Here is a 26,559-nt window from a genome sequence, read left to right on the forward strand (position 1 = left end):
TCATTTAGGCGGATTTGTTATATCTTTTTTTTTTTACATTCTAGCACACAAAATATAGTAGCACTATATAATCTGGCCTAATTATTTTGTGACTTCCATCTTCAGCATACAGTATAAAGAGGAGCTTGCTGAGAGGTTCTGTTAAATACACACTTTACCTGTTTGAAATAAAGTTAGTCTCTTGTGAAATGAGAAGCTAATTTTCAATTCTCATTGTAACATTTCACAATTTTCTCAAAATTCATTATGCCTCCATCATAAAATGATGACAGCTTTTCGGAAGTTTGAGAAGACAGATTTTCGGAAGTTTGAGACTTGTACCCTGATTTTTTATTACAATAAAGTGAACCAGCACTGATCTGTCCCCTGTTCTCCCAGATGCCAATTTCTCCCACCCCCATGGCACCCCCTCTCTTTTCCTGCATCCTCTTCCTGCAGTGTCTGCTGTTCCCCCCGGTGTCTGCTCCCTCTGGCATCCTCACCAAGTGGTGACTCTGGTCAAAAGCACTTTCCAGGGCAGCCTCTGCTTCTCTGCATTCCCTGTTCCCTTTGACATATTTACCAGCCCCTTCCCCCCACCTGCGGCAGCTCTCTGGTTACGGCACTTTCCAGTGCAGCCTCTCCTTCCCCAGCTCTCTCTGGCATCCTTGCCAGACTCTTTCTCCTGCCTGCAGCAGCTCCATTCACAGCGCTTCACAAAAGTGAGTGCTGCAGCCACTATCCTCACCCCCTCTACTGGCACTGAGGGGGACATTTACTAAGCAGTGATAATTGCGGAGAAGTGAGCCAGTGGAGAAGTGCCCATGGCAACCAATCAGTACTGAAGTAACATCTTTTAATTTGCATAATATAAAATTATACAGAGCTGCTGATTGGTTGATGGGACAACTTCTCCACTGGCTCACTTCTCCGCTCTTATCACTGCTTAGTAAATGTCCCCCTGAGTAACGGCACTGAGACCTGCTGTCCGACTGCAGAGGTGAGCACTGCAGCTGTTTCTCTGTAGTGGGTCCTGATAGAACAACCTGTAACCAATCAGAATATTTTCTCAGGTGGGATGTCTGCGTGTGAGAAGGCAATGGATAAATAAACAAACATGCAGCTCCAGCACCAGAAATCAACTTTATTGAAAATAGAAATATGTTCAAGAGGTTTTTGTTTTGTGTTTGTTCACTCTTAACTCAGCATTTAGTTAAAAAGAGCAAACACTAATATCACAGTAGCAAAATAGGGGTGGTGGGGCTAATCCTATTTTGGATGGAATTTGTGTGTACTGTATGTCAAAAGTGCAACATTGTATTTTGGTTAGCTGGCCATATTATAAGATGCACACAGCTCAGCAGAGAAGCATATGCACCTCCTTTACTCCAGTAGAGAACAATATTGAATGAGGCTTGATTACTCCAGGCGAGAACAGTAATATACTGCATGTGCCTGGTTTACTCTTAGTAGAGCACAGTATTGAATATATCTTGTTTACTGCAGGAGAGAACAGTACAGTAGTGTATGTGCATTGTTTACTCCAGGAGAGAACAGTAGTGTATGTGCATTGTTTGCTCGGAGAGAATAGTACTGTATGTGCATTGTTTACTCGGAGAGAATAGTAGTGTATGTGCATTGTTTACTCGGAGAGAATAGTAGTGTATGTGCATTGTTTACTCCAGGATAGAACAGTAGTGTATGTGCATTGTTTACTCCAGGAGAGAACAGTAGTGTATGTGCATTGTTTACTCCAGGAGAGAACAGTAGTGTATGTGCATTGTTTACTCGGAGAGAATAGTAGTGTATGTTCATTGTTTACTCCAGGAGAGAATAGTAGTGTATGTGCATTGTTTACTCCAGGAGAGAACAGTAGTGTATGTGCATTGTTTACTCCAGGAGAGAACAGTAGTGTATGTGCATTGTTTACTCCAGGAGGAAAGAGTATTGTATGTGCCTTATTTTCTCTAGGATACAACAGCATGTTAGTTTCTTCCAGATCTCAAAGAAAGTTACATAGATGAGTATCCATGCAGCAGATAATAATGGAGTAATTCACAAAAAAAAAAAATGTGCTGACCCAGGCATCTTTGTTAGGATACCTGATAAATATTATTTTGTGATATACAGGAATAGGCATGAGTAGGCATAAGCTTGCTGATTCAGACCTGGACGCTGCTACGACAGCGGTCACAGGCTGAAGGCTGGTGAAGTGTGCGCACACGCAGTAGCTGCACTGCACGTGCACACACAGTGAGATGCGATGGCAAATCACTTGTGCGAATGCCTCTGCTTGACTGACAGGCAGAGGGGTTTGCGGAGCGAGAGGGGGCGTCACCATGGCATTAAAGGAACATTGACTTGGTGTTGGACCCGAAACATGGCAGGTAGCCACCTGCCTTCGTAGCTAGGCTTCGTAGGCAGAGACAGGGCCGGTGCTAGGGTGTTCGGCGCCCCCTGCAAACTATAAATTTGCGTCCTCCCATACTTTAAAAAGGGACAGTGCACATAATGCCCCTTGTAGTAGTGACGCTTACACACGTAATGCCTGCTGTAGTAGTGACTTACACATGTAAAGCCCCCTATAGCAGTGCCGCTTACACACGTAATGCCCTCTGTAGCAGTGCCGCTTACATACGTAACGCCCCCTGTAGCAGTGCCGCTTACACACATAACGCCCCCTGTACCAGTGCCGCTTACACACATAACGCCCCCTGTACCAGTGCCGCTTACACACGTAACACCCTCGTACCAGTGCCGCTTACACATGTAAAGCCCCCTGTACCTCTGCCGCTTACATACATAACGCCCCCTGTAGCAGTGCTGCTTACACACATAACGCCCCCTGTACCAGTGCCGCTTACACACGTAACGCCTTCGTACCAGTGCCGCTTACAAACGTAAAGCCCCCTGTACCTCTGCCGCTTACACACGTAACGCCCCCTGTAGCAGTGCCGCTTACACACGTAACTCCCCCTGTACCAGTGCTGCTTAGACATGTAACGCCCCCTGTACCAGTGCCGCTTAGATACATAATGACCCCTGTACCAGTGCCGCTTACACACGTAACGCCCCATGTACCAGTGCAGATTAGACACGTAACACCCCCCTGTACCAGTGCCGATTAGACACATAATGCCCCCTGTTCCAGTGATGCTTACACACATTATGCCGCAGTCACACAGAAACAGACACCCAGGGGTGTAGCGAGGGTGGCTCTGGTGGAGCGCGAGCTCCAGGCGCCAGAATAGATAGAGGGCGCACCACAGAGCAGGAGGAGGAGGGACAGAGGAGGCGCACACTGACTCGGACTCTGATACTAGGTAGTGAACAGGACAGGCAGAGGCAACAGCAAGAAGCACTGCCAGCCAGCACATACTGGAGCTCTCCCTGCCCCTCAAGCTGCTTTAGAGCAGCTATTTCTGCCCCTCAGGCAATTCTGTGACATTATTTTCATTGATAAATTGGGAGATTATCAGATCAGGGGAGGGGGGCAGTTTTGGGGCATTATTTCAATGACAGATTGGAGGGATTATCAGGTCTGTGGAAGGTCACATTTGAGGCATTATTTTTGTTAAGGGATTGGGGGGTTGTGAGGTCAAGTCAGTCGATGCATACATAGTGTTTTTAATTTATTTGAATTAAAAAAGTAAATAATTGACTACAGCTACTTCAGTAGTGGCTCTACTGTGGAGTAATGTGTATGAGGGGCTCTACCATGGCATAACATGTATAAGGGGCTTTACCATGGTGTAACGTATATAAGGGGCTCTACTGTGGCATGTGACATAATGTGTATAAGCAGCTCTACTTTGTGGTGTTATGTGTTTAAGCAGCTGTACTGTGTGGCGTAACATGTATAAGCAGCTCTACTGTGGTGTAACGTGTATAATAAGCTCTACTCTGGCGTAACGTATATAAGCGGCTCTACTGTCTGGCATTACGTGTATTAGCGGATCTCTAGTTTATGGTGCAGGGTAAATAACGAACACTACTGTGCGGTGTAATGTGAATTGGTACTATTATGTGTCCATGCCCCAATATTTTAGTTGACTGTCCATATTTTATACAAGGGGCACCCAAAGGAAACTTTTGCAATGAGCTCTACAAGGTCTAGAACTGACCCTGTCACCAATTTAAATATTGTTTCTTTTCAAATGTAACATGCCATCACATGTTGGCCAGGCCCCCAATTCAGTACAGGGAAGAGAGGCGCCAAAACATACCCTTGCTCCGGGCACCATGGCGCCTAGCTACACCTCTGCACACACCATACACATACAATATATATACATACACACATACAGTACATACATTACACACATACACAGTCACACACATATATACAGTATACACAGATACTGTATACACATACACACACATACTCACTCTGTTTCCAGACACTTACCTAAGGAAGTCTGGCTGGCCGAAGCTGCAGCAGATCATCCTCCTGCTGAACCCTGGTCCCATCTAGCTCCACCCCTTATTGACATATAGCCCTTTTGGATCCCGCTGGGCCAATGCACTGTCACACAGGGGAGGGAGAGAGGAGGTTTTGTGCTGCCGGCATCGAGGGGGAGAGGTTTCTTTGTGCTGCCAGCGCCGCTGCATGTCCAGAGTGTGACAGCAGCCAGCAGCAGTAGCAGGGACATTAGCAGCAGTTCTGCACAGGGATACAGAGCAGGGAGAGTGCATGTCCGCCCTGGTGCCTCCCTGCACTGCATCCCTTTGTTGAGCAGTCAGCACCGGGCCTGGGCAGAGGGCTACTCGAAATTGTCAAGATTAACACTGGAAGTCGGGTTTTAAATTTTTAAAGAACAATTATGTGTTCTAGATATTTGCAGAAAATAAATATGATCTGCTGTGAAGGGAATGGGATTGCATATTGCACTTGTTTGTTCTAACAAATTTAAGGCATTAATTTGATACATGGGAGCACTACGGTAAGTCAGACTCAGTATTTAACACATTATCAGCCTACTGAGCCTAGATTACTAAACACATACAGATGTGTCCTCTTACATCCTTGATACAGTCATGCTAAACAGCCCTTGAAGTTGCACCATGCTGTGGTGGGACTCGGTAGCGCAGAGTGTCTTTTTTTGCGGGTTTTCCCACAAACATGCATCTTATTTGCAAAGTAATGCAATAGGACGCATAAGCTATATCTGCATCCAAAATGCCACGATATAGTGTTTTCCAGGAAAAAACTGTAGCATAGCATTTTGTATGCAAATACAGTCAAGAGTCACACACAGAATATAGGCATGCTGCATATCATTTTAATCAGCAGAAGCTGCTCATGTGTCATATTACATTACTTTGCGACTAAGACAAATTTTCATAGAAGAAAAACTAAAGATGCTTGGTGTTACCGAGTCACACGGCACTCAAGCGTTATGTGTAACGCAACTTGCAGCTCATGAAGCAAAGATGTATGAGGACACATCTGTAGTTAAAGTAAGTTTTAGAGACATGATCTTCAGCAAAATCCATTTTAGAGTATCATTAAACTGTAAAAGTTATGGCTAAAACACTGACTGAAACCCACTGACTAAATCTTAACTAAAATGAAGCAAATGAAAAAGATGACAATGTAACTATAAACCAACAACAATTCTAAGTGAAAGAGACTAAAAGTAAATGGAAAATTCTTGTCAAAATGAACACTGTTCCTAGCTCTGTCACATACTATGGCATCTCAAGGAGGGCCAACTGTCGCTTAGTCCTATTTATAACCTGATTATAATTAAGGTATTTTGAATAATATCCCTCTTACATAAAAGAGATCGTTTTCCATAAAACAAACTTTAAACAAGTTCTTATATCGGGAGAATATTTGAATGGAGAAATAAATAAGGGGGTTTTAGTCATATTCACAGATATTTAAATTATTTTATACTTTCTAGCAGGCATTCAGAAAGTGCAATTCATTAGGGGAGCATTGTAGGTAAAATACTGTTTATATTTCACAACATATATAGCTCAGATTAAGAATGATCTGGGGCCAGATGTACTAAGCCTTGAAAAGTGATAAACTTCACGTTGATAAAGTACCAACCAACCAGCTCCTGCCATTTTTCAAACCCAGCCTGTAACATGGCAGTTAGGAGCTGATTGGCTGGCACTTTAGCTCTGTGAAATATATCACTTTTCTAAGTTTAGTACATCCCCCCTTAGAATGAAAAGCTGATTCCAGAGATGGGCTACAGTTTTCAAAGAATAAGTTTATGGTTGTGCATGTGTAGACAGTAATGGGTCCCACTCTAAGCCCTTTGGTGGAAGTCACAAGAACATAATTGTCAGGGAAATTGCATACGTAGCACTGGCAACTACAAGGGGGATTAATGTATACCTTTGCTTAATGCTCACTTTTATGCCTCATGGTGAACTTGTGGCTGACACCAAAATGAATAGCCACTGAAAATTTGGAATCTATATTATCAAGCATTGTTGGGTAAAGCCACCCACCTGTTGTCTGATTTTTATTCATGTGGACCTGATAGGTATGTAGCTCTATTAGTTAATATGTATAAAGGGCATTATGACCTTGGAGAGTCTACTAAGCATTGTGGCTATATATTTTTTTTGTTTTATACTGTATAATCTTGCTAAGTAAGGAAATTGGTCAGCAGGGTTTATCACAATGTCCTTTATTTTATTTGGTATCTTTTATGAAAAATTTAACTGTGGAACAAAAGGAATGACACAGTATAGCTCTTCAGTGTGTATAGAGCTATGAGTTCCATTATATTATAGTCAACTGTGTAGTCCAGTTCAACAGTTAGGTAACCTTACACTTCAGTCTGCTTTCTCATCTGCTATAAAAAGTCTTGCATATCTGCTTTCAATTTGTAAATGTCTGGAAGCAAACAAAAAATAAGTGACAATCCTTACCAAAAAAAAAGGTAATTTAGACAGAAGGAGTCTGTATACAATCCATAGCACCTTTTAATTATTATTCTATTTAATCAGACTACGTCTACAGCATGCATCTGCAAGGCAAAGGAATGGATTTTGTTAATGTTGTTCTCATTCCATTGATGATATCTTCAAAAAGACCTGTTTGTTCTCCAGAACTTTTAAGTTAAAGTTATAACACTAGAATTCTTTAGAAAGCTCATGTTTTATCATGAGACATTTTCTTATCAAACTCATATTACACTTTTCTCCTTGACCAAACTTTTCTAGTGTTGTGGTTTATTATATTTTAACACATCATAATTATTTTGTGAAAATTAGTTGTATCTTTCACCTAATGCAAAGTCATTTTAAATATTAGCTGGATTTTTGTAAAATATTAATAACAGCTATGGAGAGGAATGTGTTTTTTTATGAGATGCTTAGTGTAACTCCTAAGAGGTTTATATGCTGGAGAGCATATTCACAATAATTAAATATAAACTAACATATATATTATATATCAAATTAGTATAATTAGTATTTATTATGTTGTTGTTGTTGTTATTATTATTATTATATTGATTGATCAATTGATCGATCAATAGTGTTAATTAGAAACTAGCAACATTCTATCTGCTAAAACGTGTTTTAGTGGACATTTAGGTTTTTACTTCTTTTGTTTTCAACATATTTGTTGTCACTGTTCTTGTGTTGCTAAAATGCCTATTTAACAAAAACTGTGTCTAAGCTCCAAAAAATAACATTCCTAATCAACATGTATTGGTGCAATTTGTAAAACATTTTTTCGGGGCTTTTTACTGTTAGTGAGAAGTAGAAAATAAGCTCTGAATAGAACCTGTCCCGGTGAAGGCTAAACAGTAAAGAGACAGCTGGGCTACTGTTCATGCACAACCATTGAACAGCGCCTGTACAAGCAGTATGTACAAATGAAGGATCAACGAAAATTGTAGAAATGTACTTCTTAGGCTACAATGGGTAAACGCCACATGAAAGTGACATTAGCTAATGGGCCAAGCTCCAAATAGCGTAAACATTTTTTTTTAACTTGCCAAACATGGTGGTTTTGTAGTCCCCTTAGACAGTTATAGTTAGGGTACCACTTATTTATGTGTTAACAGGGGAATCACAGAAAAATGTTGCAGTAGCCACCAGTGGCGGCTCCAGAGGAGGGTCTGCAGGTCAGTTCAAATTTCAAATAGGGGAACCACATGTTATGCACACCAGTGCCAGCAGGAATGTACTGGTGTCTGAACAGTGAGGGATGCAAAACAAATGAACTCACAGACAGACTGGGGAATATGACATTACATACACAGAAGGTGATAGGGTAACAAAATAAACACAAAGTGAACAGAGAAGCCCAAAGGCTAAGAAACTGGGTGTCTCCCTAGTATTAGGAATGCTCAGATGGAAAGAAGCAACAGTACCCCCCCTCTGACGAGGGGTCAAAGAACCCCTACCACCGGGTTTATCGGGGAACTGTGAGAAGAAAGAGCGTAACAGTCTGGGGGCATGAAGATCACAACTGCGCACCCACGACCGCTCCTCCGGGCCATACCCCTTCCAGTGCACCAAAAATGACAGCCGACCCCGAACCATCTTGGAGTCAAGAATCCTTTCAACAACAAACTCCCTCTGGCCACGTATCAGAAGAGGGGAAGGTCTTCCACTGGAAGAAGGATTACTAATCGCTCGTTTTAAAAGGGAACAATGAAATGTTTTATTGATACCCAAAGAACGGGGTAGATCTAACTGAAATGCCACCGGATTGATAACCCTAGTGATCTTATAAGGACCGATAAACCGGGGGCCTAACTTATGAGATGGCTGTCTCAACTTCAAATTCTTGGTAGACAACCAGACAAAGTCCCCTAATTTGAAGCTGCAGGGTCTTTTCCGCTTATCAAAAACCCTTTTGGTCACTAATGACACAGACACAAGGGCTTTCTTCACTTTCCTCCAAATACCTCTAAGGACCGAAACTACAGAGGAACCACCAGGCGTGGAGTCCAGGGGGTCAAAAGAATTGGCCTTAGGATGATGCCCATACACACAAAGGAAGGGAGAGATCCCTGTAGCAGAGTGAGCCGCGTTGTTATAGGCAAACTCCGCCATGGACAGATGAGCAACCCAGTCAGTCTGACACTTGGAGACATAACACCTGAGGAACTGCTCCAAGGACTGGTTCACCCTTTCAGTCTGCCCATTAGACTGCGGATGGTAGCCTGACGACAAGCTGACAGAAATCTGGAGATCGGAACAAAATGCCCTCCAGAATTTGGCCACAAACTGGGATCCGCGGTTAGAGACCACATCAAGTGGCAACCCGTGGAGGCGCACAACATGCAGCATAAATAATTCAGACAGGCGTCTGGCCGATGGCAGCCCAACCAATGGAACGAAGTGCGCCATCTTCGAAAACCTGTCAACGACAACCCAGATGGCTGTCATCCCCGAGGATTTGGGCAAGTCCACCACAAAATCCATTGAAATGTGGGTCCATGGCTTAGATGGAATAGAGAGTGGATGTAATGGGCCAACAAGAACCCCTCTAGGAGTCTTATTTCGGGCACAGATGTCACATGCCCGAACCCACTGATCCACATCCCTAGCCACCGAGGGCCACCACACCGCCCTAGATAGCAACTCCCGAGTTCTGGCAATACCCGGGTGACCTGCCGACTTCTTGGCATGGAATTCCAGGAACACTCGCTGTCTTAACCTAGGAGGCACAAACAAAAGACCTACCGGAAGGTCTGGAGGAGCCTGCTCCTGTGCTCTAAGGACTAATGACAAGAGGTCCTGGGTAATGCCCACTTTAATACATGATGGGGACACAATGGGCAATGGCTCCTCGGTGGTCTCCTGGATTGGAGGAAAACTCCGCGAAAGCGCATCAGCCTTGATGTTTTTTGACCCAGGGCGATATTTTATCAAAAAATTAAAGCGAGCAAAAAACAAAGCCCATCGTGCCTGCCTGGCATTGAGGCGCTTCGCTGACTCTAAATATGCCAAATTCTTATGGTCGGTGAGAATTGAGACCACAAACTTAGCCCCCTCAAGCCAGTGTCTCCACTCCTCGAGTGCATCCTTAATAGCCAACAATTCCCGGTTACCCACGTCATAATTCATCTCGGCAGGCGAAAATTTACGGGAAAAGTAAGCACAGGGATGAAGGCGATTATCAGACACCCCCATCTGAGAGAGCACTGCCCCAATACCCATCTCAGAGGCATCCACCTCCACCACAAAAGGACGCTCTGGATCTGGGTGTCGCAGCACCTTGGCCGAGACAAATGCCCTTTTGAGACGGGCAAAAGCCGCTTTGGCCTCACAAGACCAGTGAGCAACATCCGCCCCTTTCTTAGTGAGTGCCACCAAGGGCGCCACTATAGACGAAAATCCAGCGATAAATCGTCTATAAAAATTCGCAAAGCCCAGAAAACGCTGAAGCGCCTTCAAACTAGTGGGCTGCACCCAATCCAGGACTGCCTGTACCTTGGAACCCTCCATTTGGAAACCTTCTGGGGAGATAATATATCCTAGAAATGCGATTTGCTGAACTTCAAATTCGCACTTCTCCAGCTTCGCCCCAAGCCGGTGGTCTCTGAGTTTCTGGAGGACTAAGCGTACATGCTTCCGATGTTCCTCCAGGGAATGGGAGAAGATTAGGATGTCATCTAAGTATACAACTAAGAATCTATCCAAATATTCCCTGAGCACATCGTTCATGAAGTCCTGGAAGACTGCCGGGGCATTACAGAGCCCAAAAGGCATCACCAAATATTCATAATGCCCTGAGTGGGTATTAAAGGCAGTCTTCCATTCATCCCCCTCTCTTATTCGGATTAGATTGTACGCACCGCGTAGGTCAATCTTAGAAAAAATGGTGGCAGTACGAAGCTGGTCAAACAAGACCGAAATGAGAGGCAGTGGGTATGAGTTTTTAATCGTGATACGGTTCAATTCCCTGAAGTCGATGCAGGGTCGCAACGAACCGTCCTTTTTACCCACGAAGAAGAACCCCGACCCAACTGGAGACTGTGAAGGTCTGATAAATCCCTTAGCCAAGTTTTCCTGAATGTACTCTGCCATAGCCTGAGTCTCAGGACGTGACAGGGAGTACAACCTGCTCTTGGGAAGCTTAGCATTCGGTAACAAATCAATGGCACAGTCATAGGGGCGATGGGGAGGTAGTACCTCTGCAACTCTTTTGGAGAACACGTCCGCAAAATCTGCATAACATCCTGGCAATCCTGGCAAACTTAGCTGCGAAAGCCTGACTGGAAGGCTCAAGCAACTCCTGAAACAATCAGTACCCCAACTAAGAATCTCCCCAGAGACCCAGTCAAATTGAGGATTGTGGGCCCTTAACCAGGGTAACCCCAACACCAATGGGGCAAAAGTACAGACAGTCACATAAAAGGACAATTTTTCAGAGTGTGTGGCTCCAATAGACAAAGAAATCTGGCTAGTGCAAGAGGTAATTTTACCCTGGGATAATGGTTCCCCGTTTAACCCACAAATCTCAATTTCCGATGCCAAGGGTACTAAGGGAACAGAGTGTTTCAGGGCGAATTGGCGGTCCATAAAAACCCTGTTGGCCCCACTGTCCACAAAGGCCTCAGTCTTGACAGTTTGACCGAGGATCTTCAAGGTCACCGGAATGATAAAAGTCTTCTTGGGAAATTCTGACTTCTGGCCTTACAGGATATTTCCCATCACCCTCAGGCCCTGAAGTTTTCCGGCTTTTCTGGGCATGATACTACCACATGACCTTTATTCCCACAGTACAAACATAACCCCTGCTGTTTCCTCCGCGTCTTCTCACGCGAGGAGAGGCGGGTAGCCCCAATCTGCATAGGCTCCTCGGAAAATTCCTCAGAGTCTGAGGTTTCCTTGGGAAAGAAGGAAACCTCGGTCTCCCTTTCAAGCCTGCGCTCTCTCAGCCGTCTATCCACCCGAATGGATAACTGCATGAGCTGATCCAAGCTATCAGGCAAGGGATATTGTACCAGTTGGTCTATTAACTGGTTAGAAAGACCTCTTTGGTACTGGTGTCTCAGGGCTGGGTCATTCCACTGGGTATCATGGGCCAACCTCCGAAACTCCGTACAATAAACCTCAACTGGCCTTCGCCCTTGCTTAAGGATCGAAATCTGAGCCTCGGCTGAGGCCGTCTTGTCAGGATCATCATACAACATGCCCAGTGCCGTAAAAAAAGCATCAACACTTTTAAGCGACGGACAGTCAGGCTCCAACCCATATGCCCAGACCTGTGGGTCTCCTTGTAGCAAGGAAATCACTATGCCCATCCGCTGAATCTCCGACCCAGAAGACTGAGGCCTAAGCTGGAAATATAGCTTGCAGCTCTCCTTGAAACAAAAGAACTGCGAGCGATCTCCAGAAAAACGATCCGGGAGATTTACTTTCGGCTCCTTAACCCCTGAAGTTACTGCTGCTGCGGGAGCTCCGCCAGCGGCCTGCGAGGTGTGCATTTTAATGGACAAATCATTAAATTGTCGAGTCAGGACCTGCACCTGATCGACCACCTGTTGCAAAGTATTTTGAGGGGTATGCTCCATATTCCCACAAAATTTCAACAGGAGTATTGGGCTACTGAATATGTTATGCACACCAGTGCCAGCAGGAATGTACTGGTGTCTGAACGGTGAGGGATGCAAAACAAATGAACTCACAGACAGACTGGGGAATATGACATTACATACACAGAAGGTGATAGGATAACAAAATAAACACAAAGTGAACAGAGAAGCCCAAAGGCTAAGAAACTGGGTGTCTCCCTAGTATTAGGAATGCTCAGATGGAAAGAAGCAAGATGTAGTGATTTAATACGTAGAGAACCCGAAATGCTGTTGCTAAGGGCAACAGCAAAACCCTTAAGGGTTACCAACGGGTGTGGCAGTAAACTCCTTGGTCAGAGATGGAATAATAGACACAAGGAGAGTCTCCACAATCCTAGTCCTCACTTGCAGTGCACTGGTTCAGCTTACTGCCACTAAACTGACACCTGAACACCTTGCACAGTGAGAAAGGATTTTGGCAGGCAAGTCTGAGAATACAGCCGCAAACTTGCTAGGTTCACAGAGTAGCAAAAGAACCCCAGCAGGTTAAACAACTGACTCCAGTCTTACTGCTAGGTCTGGATTGGCAGAGTGTAATACCAAATCCCAAGGCCTATTTGCAGTAAGCAACAAACAAATACAAAGTTTACACAGTACTAGCTAGCTTTCAGGAACTGATTAACCAACAAAGATTCAGCAGCATCTGCCTAACCTGAGAAGAGGGTTTATATAGCAGGTGCTGTCCACGCCCCACTCAGACCTCACAGACTGTGAGCACAAAAACCAGCACCGGATCCCCTGCCGTGCACAGAGCCTGTAACCACTGCACAGCAAAAGACCCGACCCGGAGTATCAGCTACGCTCAGGTTACTCCGCTAGCACTTGTCTCCCGGTTGCCATGACGACGTGGCAGCACAGAGCAGGAGACCCTAACACCACACCAACTGTCACCAACTGCCATTTCAAACTGACTCACTGGCAGTTGCTGTGGCTCCCCTATTTGACATTTGAACTGAGCTGCATCCCCACCCCTGGAGCCACCACTGGTAGCCACTATGTTCATGATTTTACAAAGTCTGGCCAGTGATCAAATTTTAATATGCTAAATAGTCTCTTAATATTGTATGGTTGTCAAATTTTTTTAATTCTTTTCATTTTTGTTTCCAATGAGTATAGATTAGTGATAATGATATTATTAAATTTGGATAATGGCTCTCAGAGGCATAAAATGATTACAAGTGATTGTCTACTGTTTAACTTTGCTTTGCTTCCAACTTGTAATTTAATCTATGTATAAAAATGGACTTCTGGCAACAATTATTTAATCACATAGGCATGTATCTCTCTCCACTTTATCCCTACCTGTTTCTCTGAAATGCTGGACAATCCTGCCAAAACTGAGGTGGTTGAGGAGGTGTGCATACATACATACATACATACATACATAGAGCAAGAAGTACTGTATCAAGCATCACATTTTGTATACAATACATCCCACCACTGTATGCACAGTAGTGTTTATCAATGCCATATGTATGATAATTTGTGATTATTTTCACAGTGTACAGCTCTTCCGATAAAAGCAATCTTTACGATGTGAGGGCTTTCAGGTTTATGACCCTGGGAGGGATCTTAAGGGATCCTATCAGATCCCTTTTGGGGATGTATTTTGAAAGAAGCCTATAGGCATACATACATACTCTTTAACACACATAAACAGTTACATAATCACACACATACATAAATACAGTCACATACATAAGGTGGCCAATCCCAGGATCGGGATCGGCAGGTTCTCGTGATTCTGGCCCAAAAATGCCGGTATTTGAATCCTGGGATTGTAGCCTCCAATCCTGGGATTCACAGGATTAGATTGCACATGTGCATTTGTGCCTGACAACACTGAGCACTATAGCACAGCACTGCCCGGCTGTGCGGCCCGGCTGGCAGCAGGGTATTTAAAGTTTAGGCAGGCAGCCATGAATACACAGACCGCGCCGGTGACATTTCAAATGTAGCGCTGGCCGCCAGCCAATCAGGGAAGTGGCTGCAGCAGCTCCTGATTGGCTAATGGACTGCCCATTCTGACTGGCTGGCGGACAGCGCTACAATTTTAAAGGCCGCCGGCGCGTTCAGTATGTATGCCTATTGCTGCCCGCATAAAGGTAAGTACTTACACCCACTCTCCCTCACTGCTCAGTAATCCCTACAGCCTCCCTCCTGCATCACTTTCTACACCAACCCTCCAATGCTGCTCCCTACAGCCTCCCTCCCACGCCGCTTCCTATACCCACCCTCCAGCGCTGCTCTCTACAGCCTCCCTCCCGCACTGCTTCCTACACCCACCCTCCAGCGCTGCTCCCTACACCCACCCACCAGCACTGCTCCCTACACCCACCCTCCAGCGCTGCTCCCTACACCCTTCTTCACTGCCCTCCACACCCACTCTCCCTGCTCCCTACACTGATCCCTACCTCAATCCCGGGATCCTGGGAATCTCAAGATTGAGCATTTTGCAATCCCGGGATTGAAAAATGGCCCAGGATTGGCCTCCCTACACACACACATACAGACAATATAGCCCTCCCCCATCCTTCCTCTCCCTCACCTTACAGGGTACACTCACTGTCTGTAGTAGCTCCTCCGTCCCTTCCTCTCTCTGTCTCCCATGCTGCTGGCCTAGCACTGACTGAGTGCTGTGTATCACACTCCATTGCTTTGACTCCATGTCCCTTTTCAGTCTCCTGCCATTTGAAACCTCTCAGTACACTCCTGCTGCACTGCAGCTGTAGTCAACGGCCGGGGGACATGTCCTTTGTGTTCCTCTCATAATGTAGTTCTGGGACTGCTGGAAAGAGAGAGGGGAAAAAAAGAGAGAATGAGAAATAAAAACTACAGTGCCAGTGACAACAACTATGTAGTAGTATTGTATATTTACTAACCTCAGTCTGCAAAAAATTGAAGCTTACAAATAGATATGTATGTTTATATGATTAGGAGCTGTACATTAATGAAACAAACTGTTTACCTCCGCTCCCTACAAATAGTTCTTCTCCAAAATCAATGAAAAAGTTTACACTTTTCCACAATGTGTCTCCTAAAGACTCTTCTTCCTCCCTGCAGATTGAGGCACAATTTATTTTACAGAGGTTACTCTTGAGTGAGAGAAAGAGAACTGTTTCTTGATGTGTACTGCAGCACTGGTTGAACCATTGATATGTATTGCTACCAAACTGAGGTGTTTTGGAGTGTATATTGGCCCTCATTCCGAGTTGTTCGCTCGTTGCCGGTTTTCGCTATGCTGCAATTTGTTGCAAACTGCGCATGCGCAAGGCACGCAGGGCGCATGCGCTAAGTTATTTAACTAAAAACGTAGGAGTTTTGCTGTGGATCCTGCGGCGCTTTTTAGTCGCACTGCTGATCAGTGAATGATCAAAAGGGGCGTTTCTGGGTGGTAACTGAGCGTTTTCCGGGAGTGTGCTAAAAAACGCAGGCGTGTCAGAGGAAAAATGCGGGAGTGTCTGGAGAAACGGGGGAGTGGCTGGCCGAACGCAGGGCGTGTTTGTGACGTCAAACCAGGAACTAAACGGACTGAGCTGATCGCAATCTGTGAGTAGGTCTGGAGCTACTCAGAAACTGCAAAGAATTAATTATTAGCAGTTCTGCTAATCTTTTGTTCGCTATTCTGCTAAGCTAAGATACACTCCCAGAGGGCGGCGGCCTAGCGTGTCCAATGCTGCTAAAAGCAGCTAGCAAGCGAAAAACTCGGAATGAGGGCCATTATGTGTAGGGATGTGCGCAGACGGTCCAAATCATGGGTTTTGGTTTTGGATCTGTATCACCTTCATGTTTTGGATCTGCATTTGGTGTTGCAATAACCGCCCTTGTGGGTTTTGGTTTGGTTTTGGATCTTTTTTTTTTTTTTACAAAAATCATAAAAACAGCTAAAAGCACATATTTATGGCCTATTTTTGTTCCTACGATATTGCTAACCTCAATAACATTAATTTCCAGTCATTTTCAGTCAATTTTGACCACCTCACAATATTGTTTTCATCCAGGTGTTTTGAACCAAAAGATTGCGCTGAGGTAGCTGGATGACTAAGCTAAACGGCAGCAGTGCGCAGCCAGGCTTGGACTGGCCCACAGGGGTACAGGGGAAACCACCGGTAGGCCCTACTGCCTAGGGGCCCACCTTCTGCTCTAAGGATCAGGTTCCAGACTGTGCACTTGAATTATACATTATACATATGTTACCTTATACTGGACTATGGTGTATTTTCTACAGTGCATTGCTGTTATTAATCTGGTACATTATCATGCATGCAACAGCCGAATTTACTGTATATAGTTGATAAGGGGCCCAGACGTTGCACTCTCTAATGGTTAGTCAAACCAATGAGATGGTAGGCCACACCCCCACTGCAGACTGGCCACACCCCTAACATGGGCCCTTACCACTGCATTCCCCCGGTGGGCCCTACATGCCCCAGTCCGACACTGTGCGCGGCATAAACATGTGGCACTTAAACTTCAAACATGACACATCTAGGAAACAGAATGGCACTGCAGTGGCAGACGGGGGCAGTTTGATAAACTATGAAAATGTCTACACAAGAAGTCAGCAATGTTCCAGCATAATGCATAGAAAATAGGTGCAAGATGGATTTGTGCTTTGGCTCTCCCACCCTTATGTTGTCTATATTAAACAGGACATGCACAATTCAACAAATCAGTCACTTCAGAGACAGGGTCTGCCATTTGTGGCTGAAATTATTGTTTTTTGGACCCCCACAAAACAAGCTGCCAATGGACTCTACGTACACAAACTGGCTCTACCTAGGCAAGATGACGCCATCGTCATCATCATTCGATTCCTCACCCACATCAGTGTGTGCATCATCTTCACAAACTATTAATTCGTCCCTGCTGAATCCACCATTACAGGCGCCTCTGTATTTTTTGGACATAATTGCTGGTAAAAGTCTTCATCATGGAATTTGTATTTCATTTAGATGAACATCATATTTTCCACAAGGTTCCTGGCTGCATTGAAAACTCTTTCTGAATACACACTGGAGGGTGGGCAACTTAAGTAAAGCAATTGCCTTTTTTTTCCTGCCAGTATTGAAATGGACTGTCTGACATGCCTATTTGGATTCTATCACTAAAATAATCATCAACCATTCTATGAATGGTGACCGTATGATATGCAGTCATAGCAGACATGTCACTAATTGTAGGCAGTTCCTTCAGTCCGGTCCAGATGTAAAAAGTTTTTGCTGACTGATCTGCATCACCATCAGTGGGTCTCTTAGGAAAATAGTAATTTTTTTTCTGGTAGAGTGGTGGTCTGACCAGATGACTGGGTTTATTTTTAGGTCAGTGACTTCTAATCCAATCTGAAAGACAAGATCAAGAGTGTGACAACTTTTATGTGTGGCAGACTGAATGACCTGTGTGAAGCCCAGACCATTCATTGTGCACGAGAGGTCTTAGCCAAGGCATGAAAACTCATCATCCACCCATGCATTGAAATCCCAGAGGATGAGCCATCTTTGATGTTCCAGAACCAGGCCAGCAACAGTGTCTGCAATTTCTTGTAGAAATATCTTTCCATCTCCAGGAGGCCGGTAAATCAGAAGTACTCTGAAACCTAATCCTGTCGAACTCCGGGCAGCAATGTACTCGAATGAGCGAGTAATTTCAATAGGGTGGACCCTAAGTTTAAGTTATTTTTTGAAGCAGATAGCCACCCTGCCACCCCTGCTGTCCAGTCTTGGGTTGTGTATGACAGAGTAGTTTGTTGGGACTGCAGCCTCCAATATAAGTGCTGCATTTTCATCTAGCCAGGTCTCTGTAATACAGGCTAGATCTGCAGATTCAATAAGGTCAGCAATTGTTGCAGTGTTATTTCTTATAGATCTGGCATTACAAAGGACTGACCTAATTGGGCATACCAGAGGGCCTTCAGTTTTCTTTATGTTAGGTGCGGGAGCTCTGGGTATGGGGGTCACAAAGCGAGAATTGACAGTTCTGTTCTTCCAAGCACAGGGCTGTCTTTTGGGTTTAACAGTCAATTGTTTTGTTAAACTACTACAAGTAGTCTTCCTGGTCCCCTTCTGGGACTAAGATCCACTCATAGCAGCAGCAGCAGGAGGCGTAGCACTGAAGGATCATCTGAGGAAGCCCGGATAGGAGAGGAGTCAGCCTTGCTTATGAAATTGGATGCAGGACTACTTCTGATCATGATTTAGGATATTTACGATGAAGGAATGGGTGGTGGAGATTGCAGGCGCTTGGATCTAACAGAAGGGAGCTAGGTGACGCTGGACTGGTTGTTCTTACATGTTTATCCAAAGTTTCTGAATTTGTCAAAATATTTTGATATATGTGCTGCAAGTGACATAACAGAGAGGAGGTTCCTAGATGTTTAAGGTTCCTACCTCTTCTTACTATGGCTTTACAAAGGGTACAGATGGATTGACACTTGTTGTCTGGATTTGGGTAGAAATAATTCCACATATAAGAGGTGATTTTTTTTTTTGTCATTTGCCAAGGCATGACAATTGGGTTTTTCATATTATGGGCAACAACTGTTTCCACTGGTGCCTGATTTACACAAACACCATCCTCATCAATATCCTTATTAGTGTCAGCTACACAAATTTACTCCTCATACTTGTGCACTTCCAAAGAAGCATCCTCCATTTCTATGTCAGCATGTTGACTTGTGCTGCTTATTCCCACATTTGTAGAGAGCGCACAAATGGAAGGAGCCTCCTGTTTGAGTACAGTTTGAAAATGTTAGGCTTACACATGGCACCCGCAGACACACTTAAACTCTCCTCAGGGATTTATCATGTTTCTGAGCACACACACTTGATTCCTGTGCCTTAACAAGTTTAATGTTTTGACATTTCTACAGAAAGATTGGGCTTACATCATCATAAGAGGCAGAACCACCACTCATAAATAAAGGCCAAGACCTTAGTCTTTCCTTGCCACTTAGTATAGTGAATGGTGTTTAATGTTTTTTTCTTTACCACTGTAAAATGATATTGCTTTTTTGATTTTACACGCCCTAACTTAAGCCCTCTATGCTGTTGGGCATTAGCCTTAGTAGATGACATTGACGTATCTTCATGACTCATGGCAGCACCTGCAGCACTAGTATGTGCTTCCTGATGTCCTCTCAATTGTACGTTCCCCATATCAGCACACACCACAATTTCTACAAAACATTTACCACCTACAGTGTTACAATACACGTATGAGTCAAAAATAATATAACACTGCAGTTCACTTCCACATACAGTTTCACACAATGGGGGTAATTCTGAGTTGATCGCAGCAGGATCTTTGTTAGCAGTTGGTCAAAACCATGTGCATTGCAGGGGAGGCAGATATAACATGTGCAGAGAAAGTTAGATTTGGGTGTGGTGTGTTCAATCTGCAATCTAAATTGCAGTGTAAAATAAAGCAGCCAGTATTTACCCTGCACAGAAACAAAATAACCCACCCAAATCTAACTCTCTCTGCAAATGTTATATCTGCCTCCCCTGCAGTGTACATGGTTTTGCCCAACTGCTAAAAAATTTCCTGCTGCGATCAACTTGGAATTACCCTCATTATGTGTATGAGTCAGAATATATATTACATTGAAGTTCACTTCCACCTACAGTGTCACACAATAGGTGTATGAGTCAGAAAGAATATTACACTGTGATTTCACCTACATTGTCACAATACGTGTATGAGAAATAATATATATAACACTGCAGTTCATTTTCACCTACAGTGTCACAATACATGTATGAGTCAGAAAGAATAATTTAACACTGTGGTTTACTTTCACTTGCAGTGTCACACAATACGTGTATGAGTCCTAAATTATAATATAACACTGTGGTTTACTATCACCTACAGTGTCACACAATGTGTATATGAGTCAAACATAATATAATACTTCATTTACTTTCATCTACAGTGTCACACAATACAGGTGTGAGTCAGAAATAATAATATAACACTGTAGTTTTACTTTCACCTACAGTGTCACACAATGCGTGTGTCTGGAATAATAATATAACACTGCGGTGTACTTTCACCTACAGTGTCAGACAATATGTGTATGAGTCAGAATATATATTACACTGCAGTTCCCTTCCACCTACAGAGTCACGCTATACTTGTATGATAAACTGTGGTCTGACCGGCAGTGTCACAGAAAAATATTAGTATAGTACACTGGGGTATAGCACAGGGAAGTCCTGTTGAGACCTAAGGTTGTCAGTAAACATAAGGAAAGAACGCCATTGGTTAATCACTTCTCTACTGCTAGTAATGAGATTGGGAGGGCTGTTAAGAAATTGCGGCCTATTGTGTCCTCTGATGATTAATTAAATCTACATGATGTGATGATTATGCCATGCTCTACACGTGGCAGAAATATTAAAGATACAGTGATGAAGACAGATATCACAGGGTTATATATTCAACAGAGCACACAATATAATTTTTGGGCTGCAAAGAATGGCTGCTACAAGTGCCTTGGTTGTTTAACCTGCAGGTATATGACAGCAGAAGCATATTTTCTTCATCTAGTGGTAAGAATTTCTGGATCAGACACCGGGTGACATGTACTACTCGGTTTATAGTTTACATGATGACATGTCCTTGCGGACTGTCATATGTTGGCAAAACTGAGAGAACATTACGTGAACGCATGTCATTGCATAAGTCCGCCATTAAGGCGGCCATTGAAACAGGACAGGGTGATCAACCTGTGGCTCGGCATTATGTGAGCCATAATCATAGCTTGACTACTATGAGATACATCATAATTGATCACATCTCAGCATCTATTAGGAGTGGTAGTAGAGATTTAAGATTATTACAATGTTAAGTGACTTGGATACACAGGCTTGGCACTTTGGTGCCGAAAGGATTAAATGAACAGACAGGACTACATCGTTTTTTTAAACAGTGTTTAGCAGGCTTGAGTTTGAGTATCTTTAATGATTAGCTTACAGTCTCACTCAAAAGATCATCTGCTGCATTTAAAGGTTGCAATATGTGTAAAATGAATGATATTGTTGTAACTACTTTATGTGATTTGGCGGAATCATTGTTACTATGTGGACATCATTGTTACTATTTGTATTTCATGCGGACGTTCGCTAATACAATGCCAACATTAGATACCAGGCGTACTTGTGGATTTTTTAAACTATTTTGATGATACTGCAATGTGTATGTTTGATACAATAAAGTGGCTTCAAAACGTTGATCAAATATACAGCAGCTTGTCCTGCCATTTATTTATCTGAGGGCCGCAGAAGGTATCGTATATATATATATATATATATATATATATAAAACAAGTACTGAAAAAATGCAGCGGCACTCGGAGATTTCCACTAAAAATCGCTCCATACTATTCCAACTTATTGGGGCTAGTGTGCCCCTTTGTCAAGGTGAGTCACCTTGACAAAGGGGCACACTATCTCCGAAACGTTGGAATAGTATGGAGTGATTTTTAATACACAGACGTTGTTAGTGGAAATCTCTGTGTGCCGCTGCATTTTTTCAGTACTTGTTTTACTTATTCTAGTCAGGGTGCACCGGAGTCTATTGTCCAGCGAATGGGAGTGCCGGTCCATGCGACTCTTGTTTTATATATATATATATATATATATATATATATATATATATATACAGTCCATAACAGCTGGCACTCTGATACAAGGCAAACAGCTGCACTCCGTGCCTGGATACAAAAGCACATAACCATCCAAGACAAACAGCACTGGAAGCTTATTTCAAGTGAAAAATGTATTGCAGGGTAGACGTTTCGGAGCTCACGCCCCGTCCTCGGTACCAAATACAATCAATCTTTGATGGACAACACAGCACCCATGGTTGGACAGAGCACCCCTGGACAAAGCAGCCCCAGCCCTTTGATGGACAACACTGCAGCACCCCTTTATAGACAACACTGCAGAACCCCTGGATGGACAAATCAGCACCCCTTGATTGACACTGCATAGACACATCTGCTTATTACAGGCTTCACAGCCAGTGAAATGCTCCAATCACTGGGGGCCTTATATACAATCCAAAGCCAGCGAGAATCCGACAGTGGGAGGATGACGTTTTACCTCGTTTTGGTATCCGAGTTAGGTGGGAAAACCCAAGTCGGACTCGGATACCACCTTGGCTGGCAATGTTCGGGTGGGTCCATTTCTCAGAGAACAGGAACCACTCTTTTCTAATTCTATGCCTCATAATAATTGTTTTATGATAATACAGGTTAAGTATCCCGTATCCAAAATGCTTGGGACCAGAAGTATTTTGGATATCGGATTTTTCCATATTTTGAAATAATTGCATACCATAATAGGATATCATGGTGATGGGACACATGTCTAAGCACAGAATGTATTTATGTTTCATATACACCTTATACACACAGCCTGAAGTTAATTTTAACCAATATTTTTTTTAACTTTGGGGGTCATTCCGAGTTGATCGTAGCTGTGCTAAATTTAGCACAGCTACGATCATTAACACTGACATGCGGCGGGATGCTCAGTACAGGGCTAGTCCGCCCCACATGTCAGTGCCGGCCCCCCCCCCGCAGAAGTGCAAAGGCATCGCACAGCGGCGATGCCTTTGCACTTCAAGAGTAGCTACCAGCCAGCGCAGCTTTAGCGTGCTGGCCGGGAGCTACTCATCGCTCCCCGGCCTACAACGGCTGCATGTGACATCATGCAGCCACTGCGGCCCGCCCCCCGTTCGGTCCGGCCACACATGCGTTGGCTGGACTGCTCCCACGAAACTGCGGCCAAACACCGCCGTTCTTCCCCCCCCCCCCCCCGTCCAGCGATCACCTGTCAATCAGGCAGAGGCAATCGCAGCCCTGCTACGGCCTTCGGCTGTGACAAAAAGCAGCGAGCGAATGGGTCAGAATGACCCCCTTTGTGCATTAAAAAAGTTTGTGTACATACACACAATTCATTTATGTTTCATATATACCTTATACACACAGCCTGAAGGTCAATACATTTTTTTAATAACTTTGTGTATTAATCAAAGTTTGTGTACATTGAGCCATCAGAAAACAAAGGTTTCACGGTCTCACTCAAAAAAGTCTGTATTTCGGAATATTCCATATTTCGAAATATTTGGATATGGGATACTCAACCTGTATATCTGTAAACATATGATTTTGACTGGCCCTGAAATATCTAGTAAACTGCTGGTCTGCATCCAGCCCAAACACTTGGATAATCTGACTTTCCACATATCCCAAATAATAATAATAATAATAATAATAATACATTTTGATTATGCTCAAAGTGTCTTGGCAACCATTGATTACTTTATACTGTAGCCCACCATTTACCATTTCCCTTCTTGTTCTTCCATAATACAGTGTTTTCATCGTACAGTATGTTATTTTAGCGGTTGCTTATTTTACAACTTACAACAGCCACAAGCTAATATTTATTTTTGTTTTGATGTAGTTATGTGTCATACACATGTGTCACGTGCACATTTTCCCTCTTTATCATTGGGTGATATGCATTTGCATGACTACATATTTTGGCACAGTATTGTAACTGATGTGCCTACTTATAATAACTGCCTGCTTTGTAAGTACAGGTTAAGTATCCCATATCCATATATTACAAAATATAGTATATTCCACAATACAGATTTTTTGGAGTGAGACTGAGATAGTGAAACCTTTGTTTTGTGATGGCTTAATGTATACAAACTTTGTTTAGTGCACAAAGATATTAAAATATTCTTTTAAATGACCTGCAAGTGTGTGCATAAGGTGTATATGAAACATAACGGCTTTCTGTTTTTAGACTTGGGTCCCATCGCCATGTTATCTCACCATGGTATGCTACTATTCCAAAATACGGAAAAATACGATATCCAAAATAATTCTGGTCCCAAGCATTTTGCATATAGGATACTCAATCTGTATACAATGCATGACATAGGGCTATGTACTCACCAAAACATTTCTGTTATTGTCTGCTATTATGCTCAAATAAATCTTATGTGTTTGAATCTACCTGTAGTGTACTGTATTTCCTAAAATTCCATATTGCTTATCCCTGGAATCAACTTGATATTATGGAATTTTGGAGTAGACAACCTTTCAAAACAATACTATATAAGTTGTAACACTGTAGGGGTGCAAGGTGCCTTTTCCTGGGGAATATGGCAGCACGCAGCAGCTGAGGAACAACACAAGTCCAGTTTCTGGTACAACTGACCCCGGCCAGTTTTATTGAAACAGAAAATAAAACAAACCCCAAAATAAAAATACCTTGCCTGTCCGGCACTAACTAAACATAAGATGTTCCTAACTGTCACTAAACAAAACACAGAGTTCTTCAGTACATACTGTATAGCTTACTTGCATCAGAAAGCGTGTCTCTCACACACAGATCCTGCAGCCTTCCCAGGCAGTCTGCCCATACTAATCAGGTTAGAAGCACTATATCACTCTTACACAGCTGAAACCCTGATTAGCCCTCTGTGAGGCCAAAGACCCGAACTGGGCCCAATGTCTAGAACTCGCCTTATCTCTCTCTCTCAGAGCCTTTACCCAGCTTTTACAGCAAACTGAAAAGGTTCAGACAAAACAAAAAGCATTTTTCCTAGAAGTTAACATTTTCTAAAACATGTAAGACAAGAACCTGGGACAAATATACCTGCCCTCAAACACTATCCCAGTGTTCTTGTCACATATCCCCCTCCCCTGTTTCGACCTAGGGGCCGGAACACTTGTAGCCCCCAAACAGAAGATGCGAGACAATGCATCTGCGTTGGCCAATTGTGTTCCCGGTCTATGTTCGACAGTAAACTTAAAGTCCTGCAACGCTAGAAACCATCTAGTTACACGAGCATTCTTGCCTCTATTTACATACATCCATTTTAAAGGGGCATGGTCTGTCACTAGTCTGAATTGTCTACCCAAGAGGTAATATCTCAAGGTATCTAGTGCCCACTTAATGGCCAAAGCCTCCTTTTCCACAATGGCATACCTTTTTTCATGCTCATTGAGTTTCCTACTCAAATAAATGATAGGGTGTTCGTCCCCATCTCTGGTTTGGGACAGCACAGCACCTATCCCAACCTCTGAGGCATCTGTCTGTACCACAAATTCTTTTGAAAAATCTGGTGTTATCAACACCGGTTGTGAACACAAAGCCACTTTTAACGCTTGGAACGCCTTTTCTGCATCAGGGTTCCATTTCACCACATTTGACTGCTTCCCTTTGGTAAGGTCTGACAACGGCACCGCTGTTGTCGCAAAATTAGGAATAAACCGTCTATAGTACCCAGTAATTCCCAAAAAAGCCCTTACCTGTTTTTTATTCACTGGACGAGGCCAGTTTTGAATAGCATCAACTTTATTCAATTGGGGCCTAATCAGACCTCTGCCTATGGTGAAGCCCAAGTATTTGACCTCCTCCATTGCGAGGCAGCACTTCTTTGGGTTAGCAGTTAACCCTGCCTCTCTGATTGAGTCCAGTACTGCTTGTACTTTAACCAAATGTGACCCCCAGTCTGTACTGTGAATTACCACATCATCCAAATAGGCAGCTGCATATTTTCTATGGGGCCTCAAAATTTTATCCATCGCCCGTTGAAAGGTTGCTGGAGCCCCATGCAACCCAAAGGGTAACATCTTATACTGGTACAGCCCCTCCGGAACCGAAAAGGCTGTTTTTTCTTTGGCGCTATCAGATAAAGGTATTTGCCAGTAACCTTTGGTCAGGTCCAATGTGGTGAGAAACCTGGCTGTTCCCAGCCTTTCTACAAGCTCATCCACACGGGGCATGGGGTATGCGTCAAACTTGGACACCTCATTTAACTTACGAAAGTCATTACAGAAGCGTATGCTACCGTCGGGCTTCGGGATGAGCACTATGGGACTGGACCACTCACTGTTAGACTCCTCTATGACTCCAAGTTCTAACATGGTTTTAACTTCCTTAGAAATAGCTTCTCGCTGAGCTTCAGGAATCCTATATGGCTT

The 26,559-nt window shown here is 43.6% G+C and overlaps 1 protein-coding gene across 4 annotated transcripts in view; it reads left to right on the forward strand.

Moving 5' to 3' along the window:
• The window catches only part of PACRG (parkin coregulated), a 1,062,802-nt gene that overhangs the window by 107,462 nt on the left and 928,781 nt on the right, over positions 1-26,559 (forward strand). The gene's annotated exons all lie outside the window — the stretch shown is intronic.

Source organism: Pseudophryne corroboree, chromosome 4 (assembly GCF_028390025.1).
Source record: "Pseudophryne corroboree isolate aPseCor3 chromosome 4, aPseCor3.hap2, whole genome shotgun sequence".
Classification (NCBI taxonomy): Eukaryota; Metazoa; Chordata; class Amphibia; order Anura; family Myobatrachidae; genus Pseudophryne; species Pseudophryne corroboree.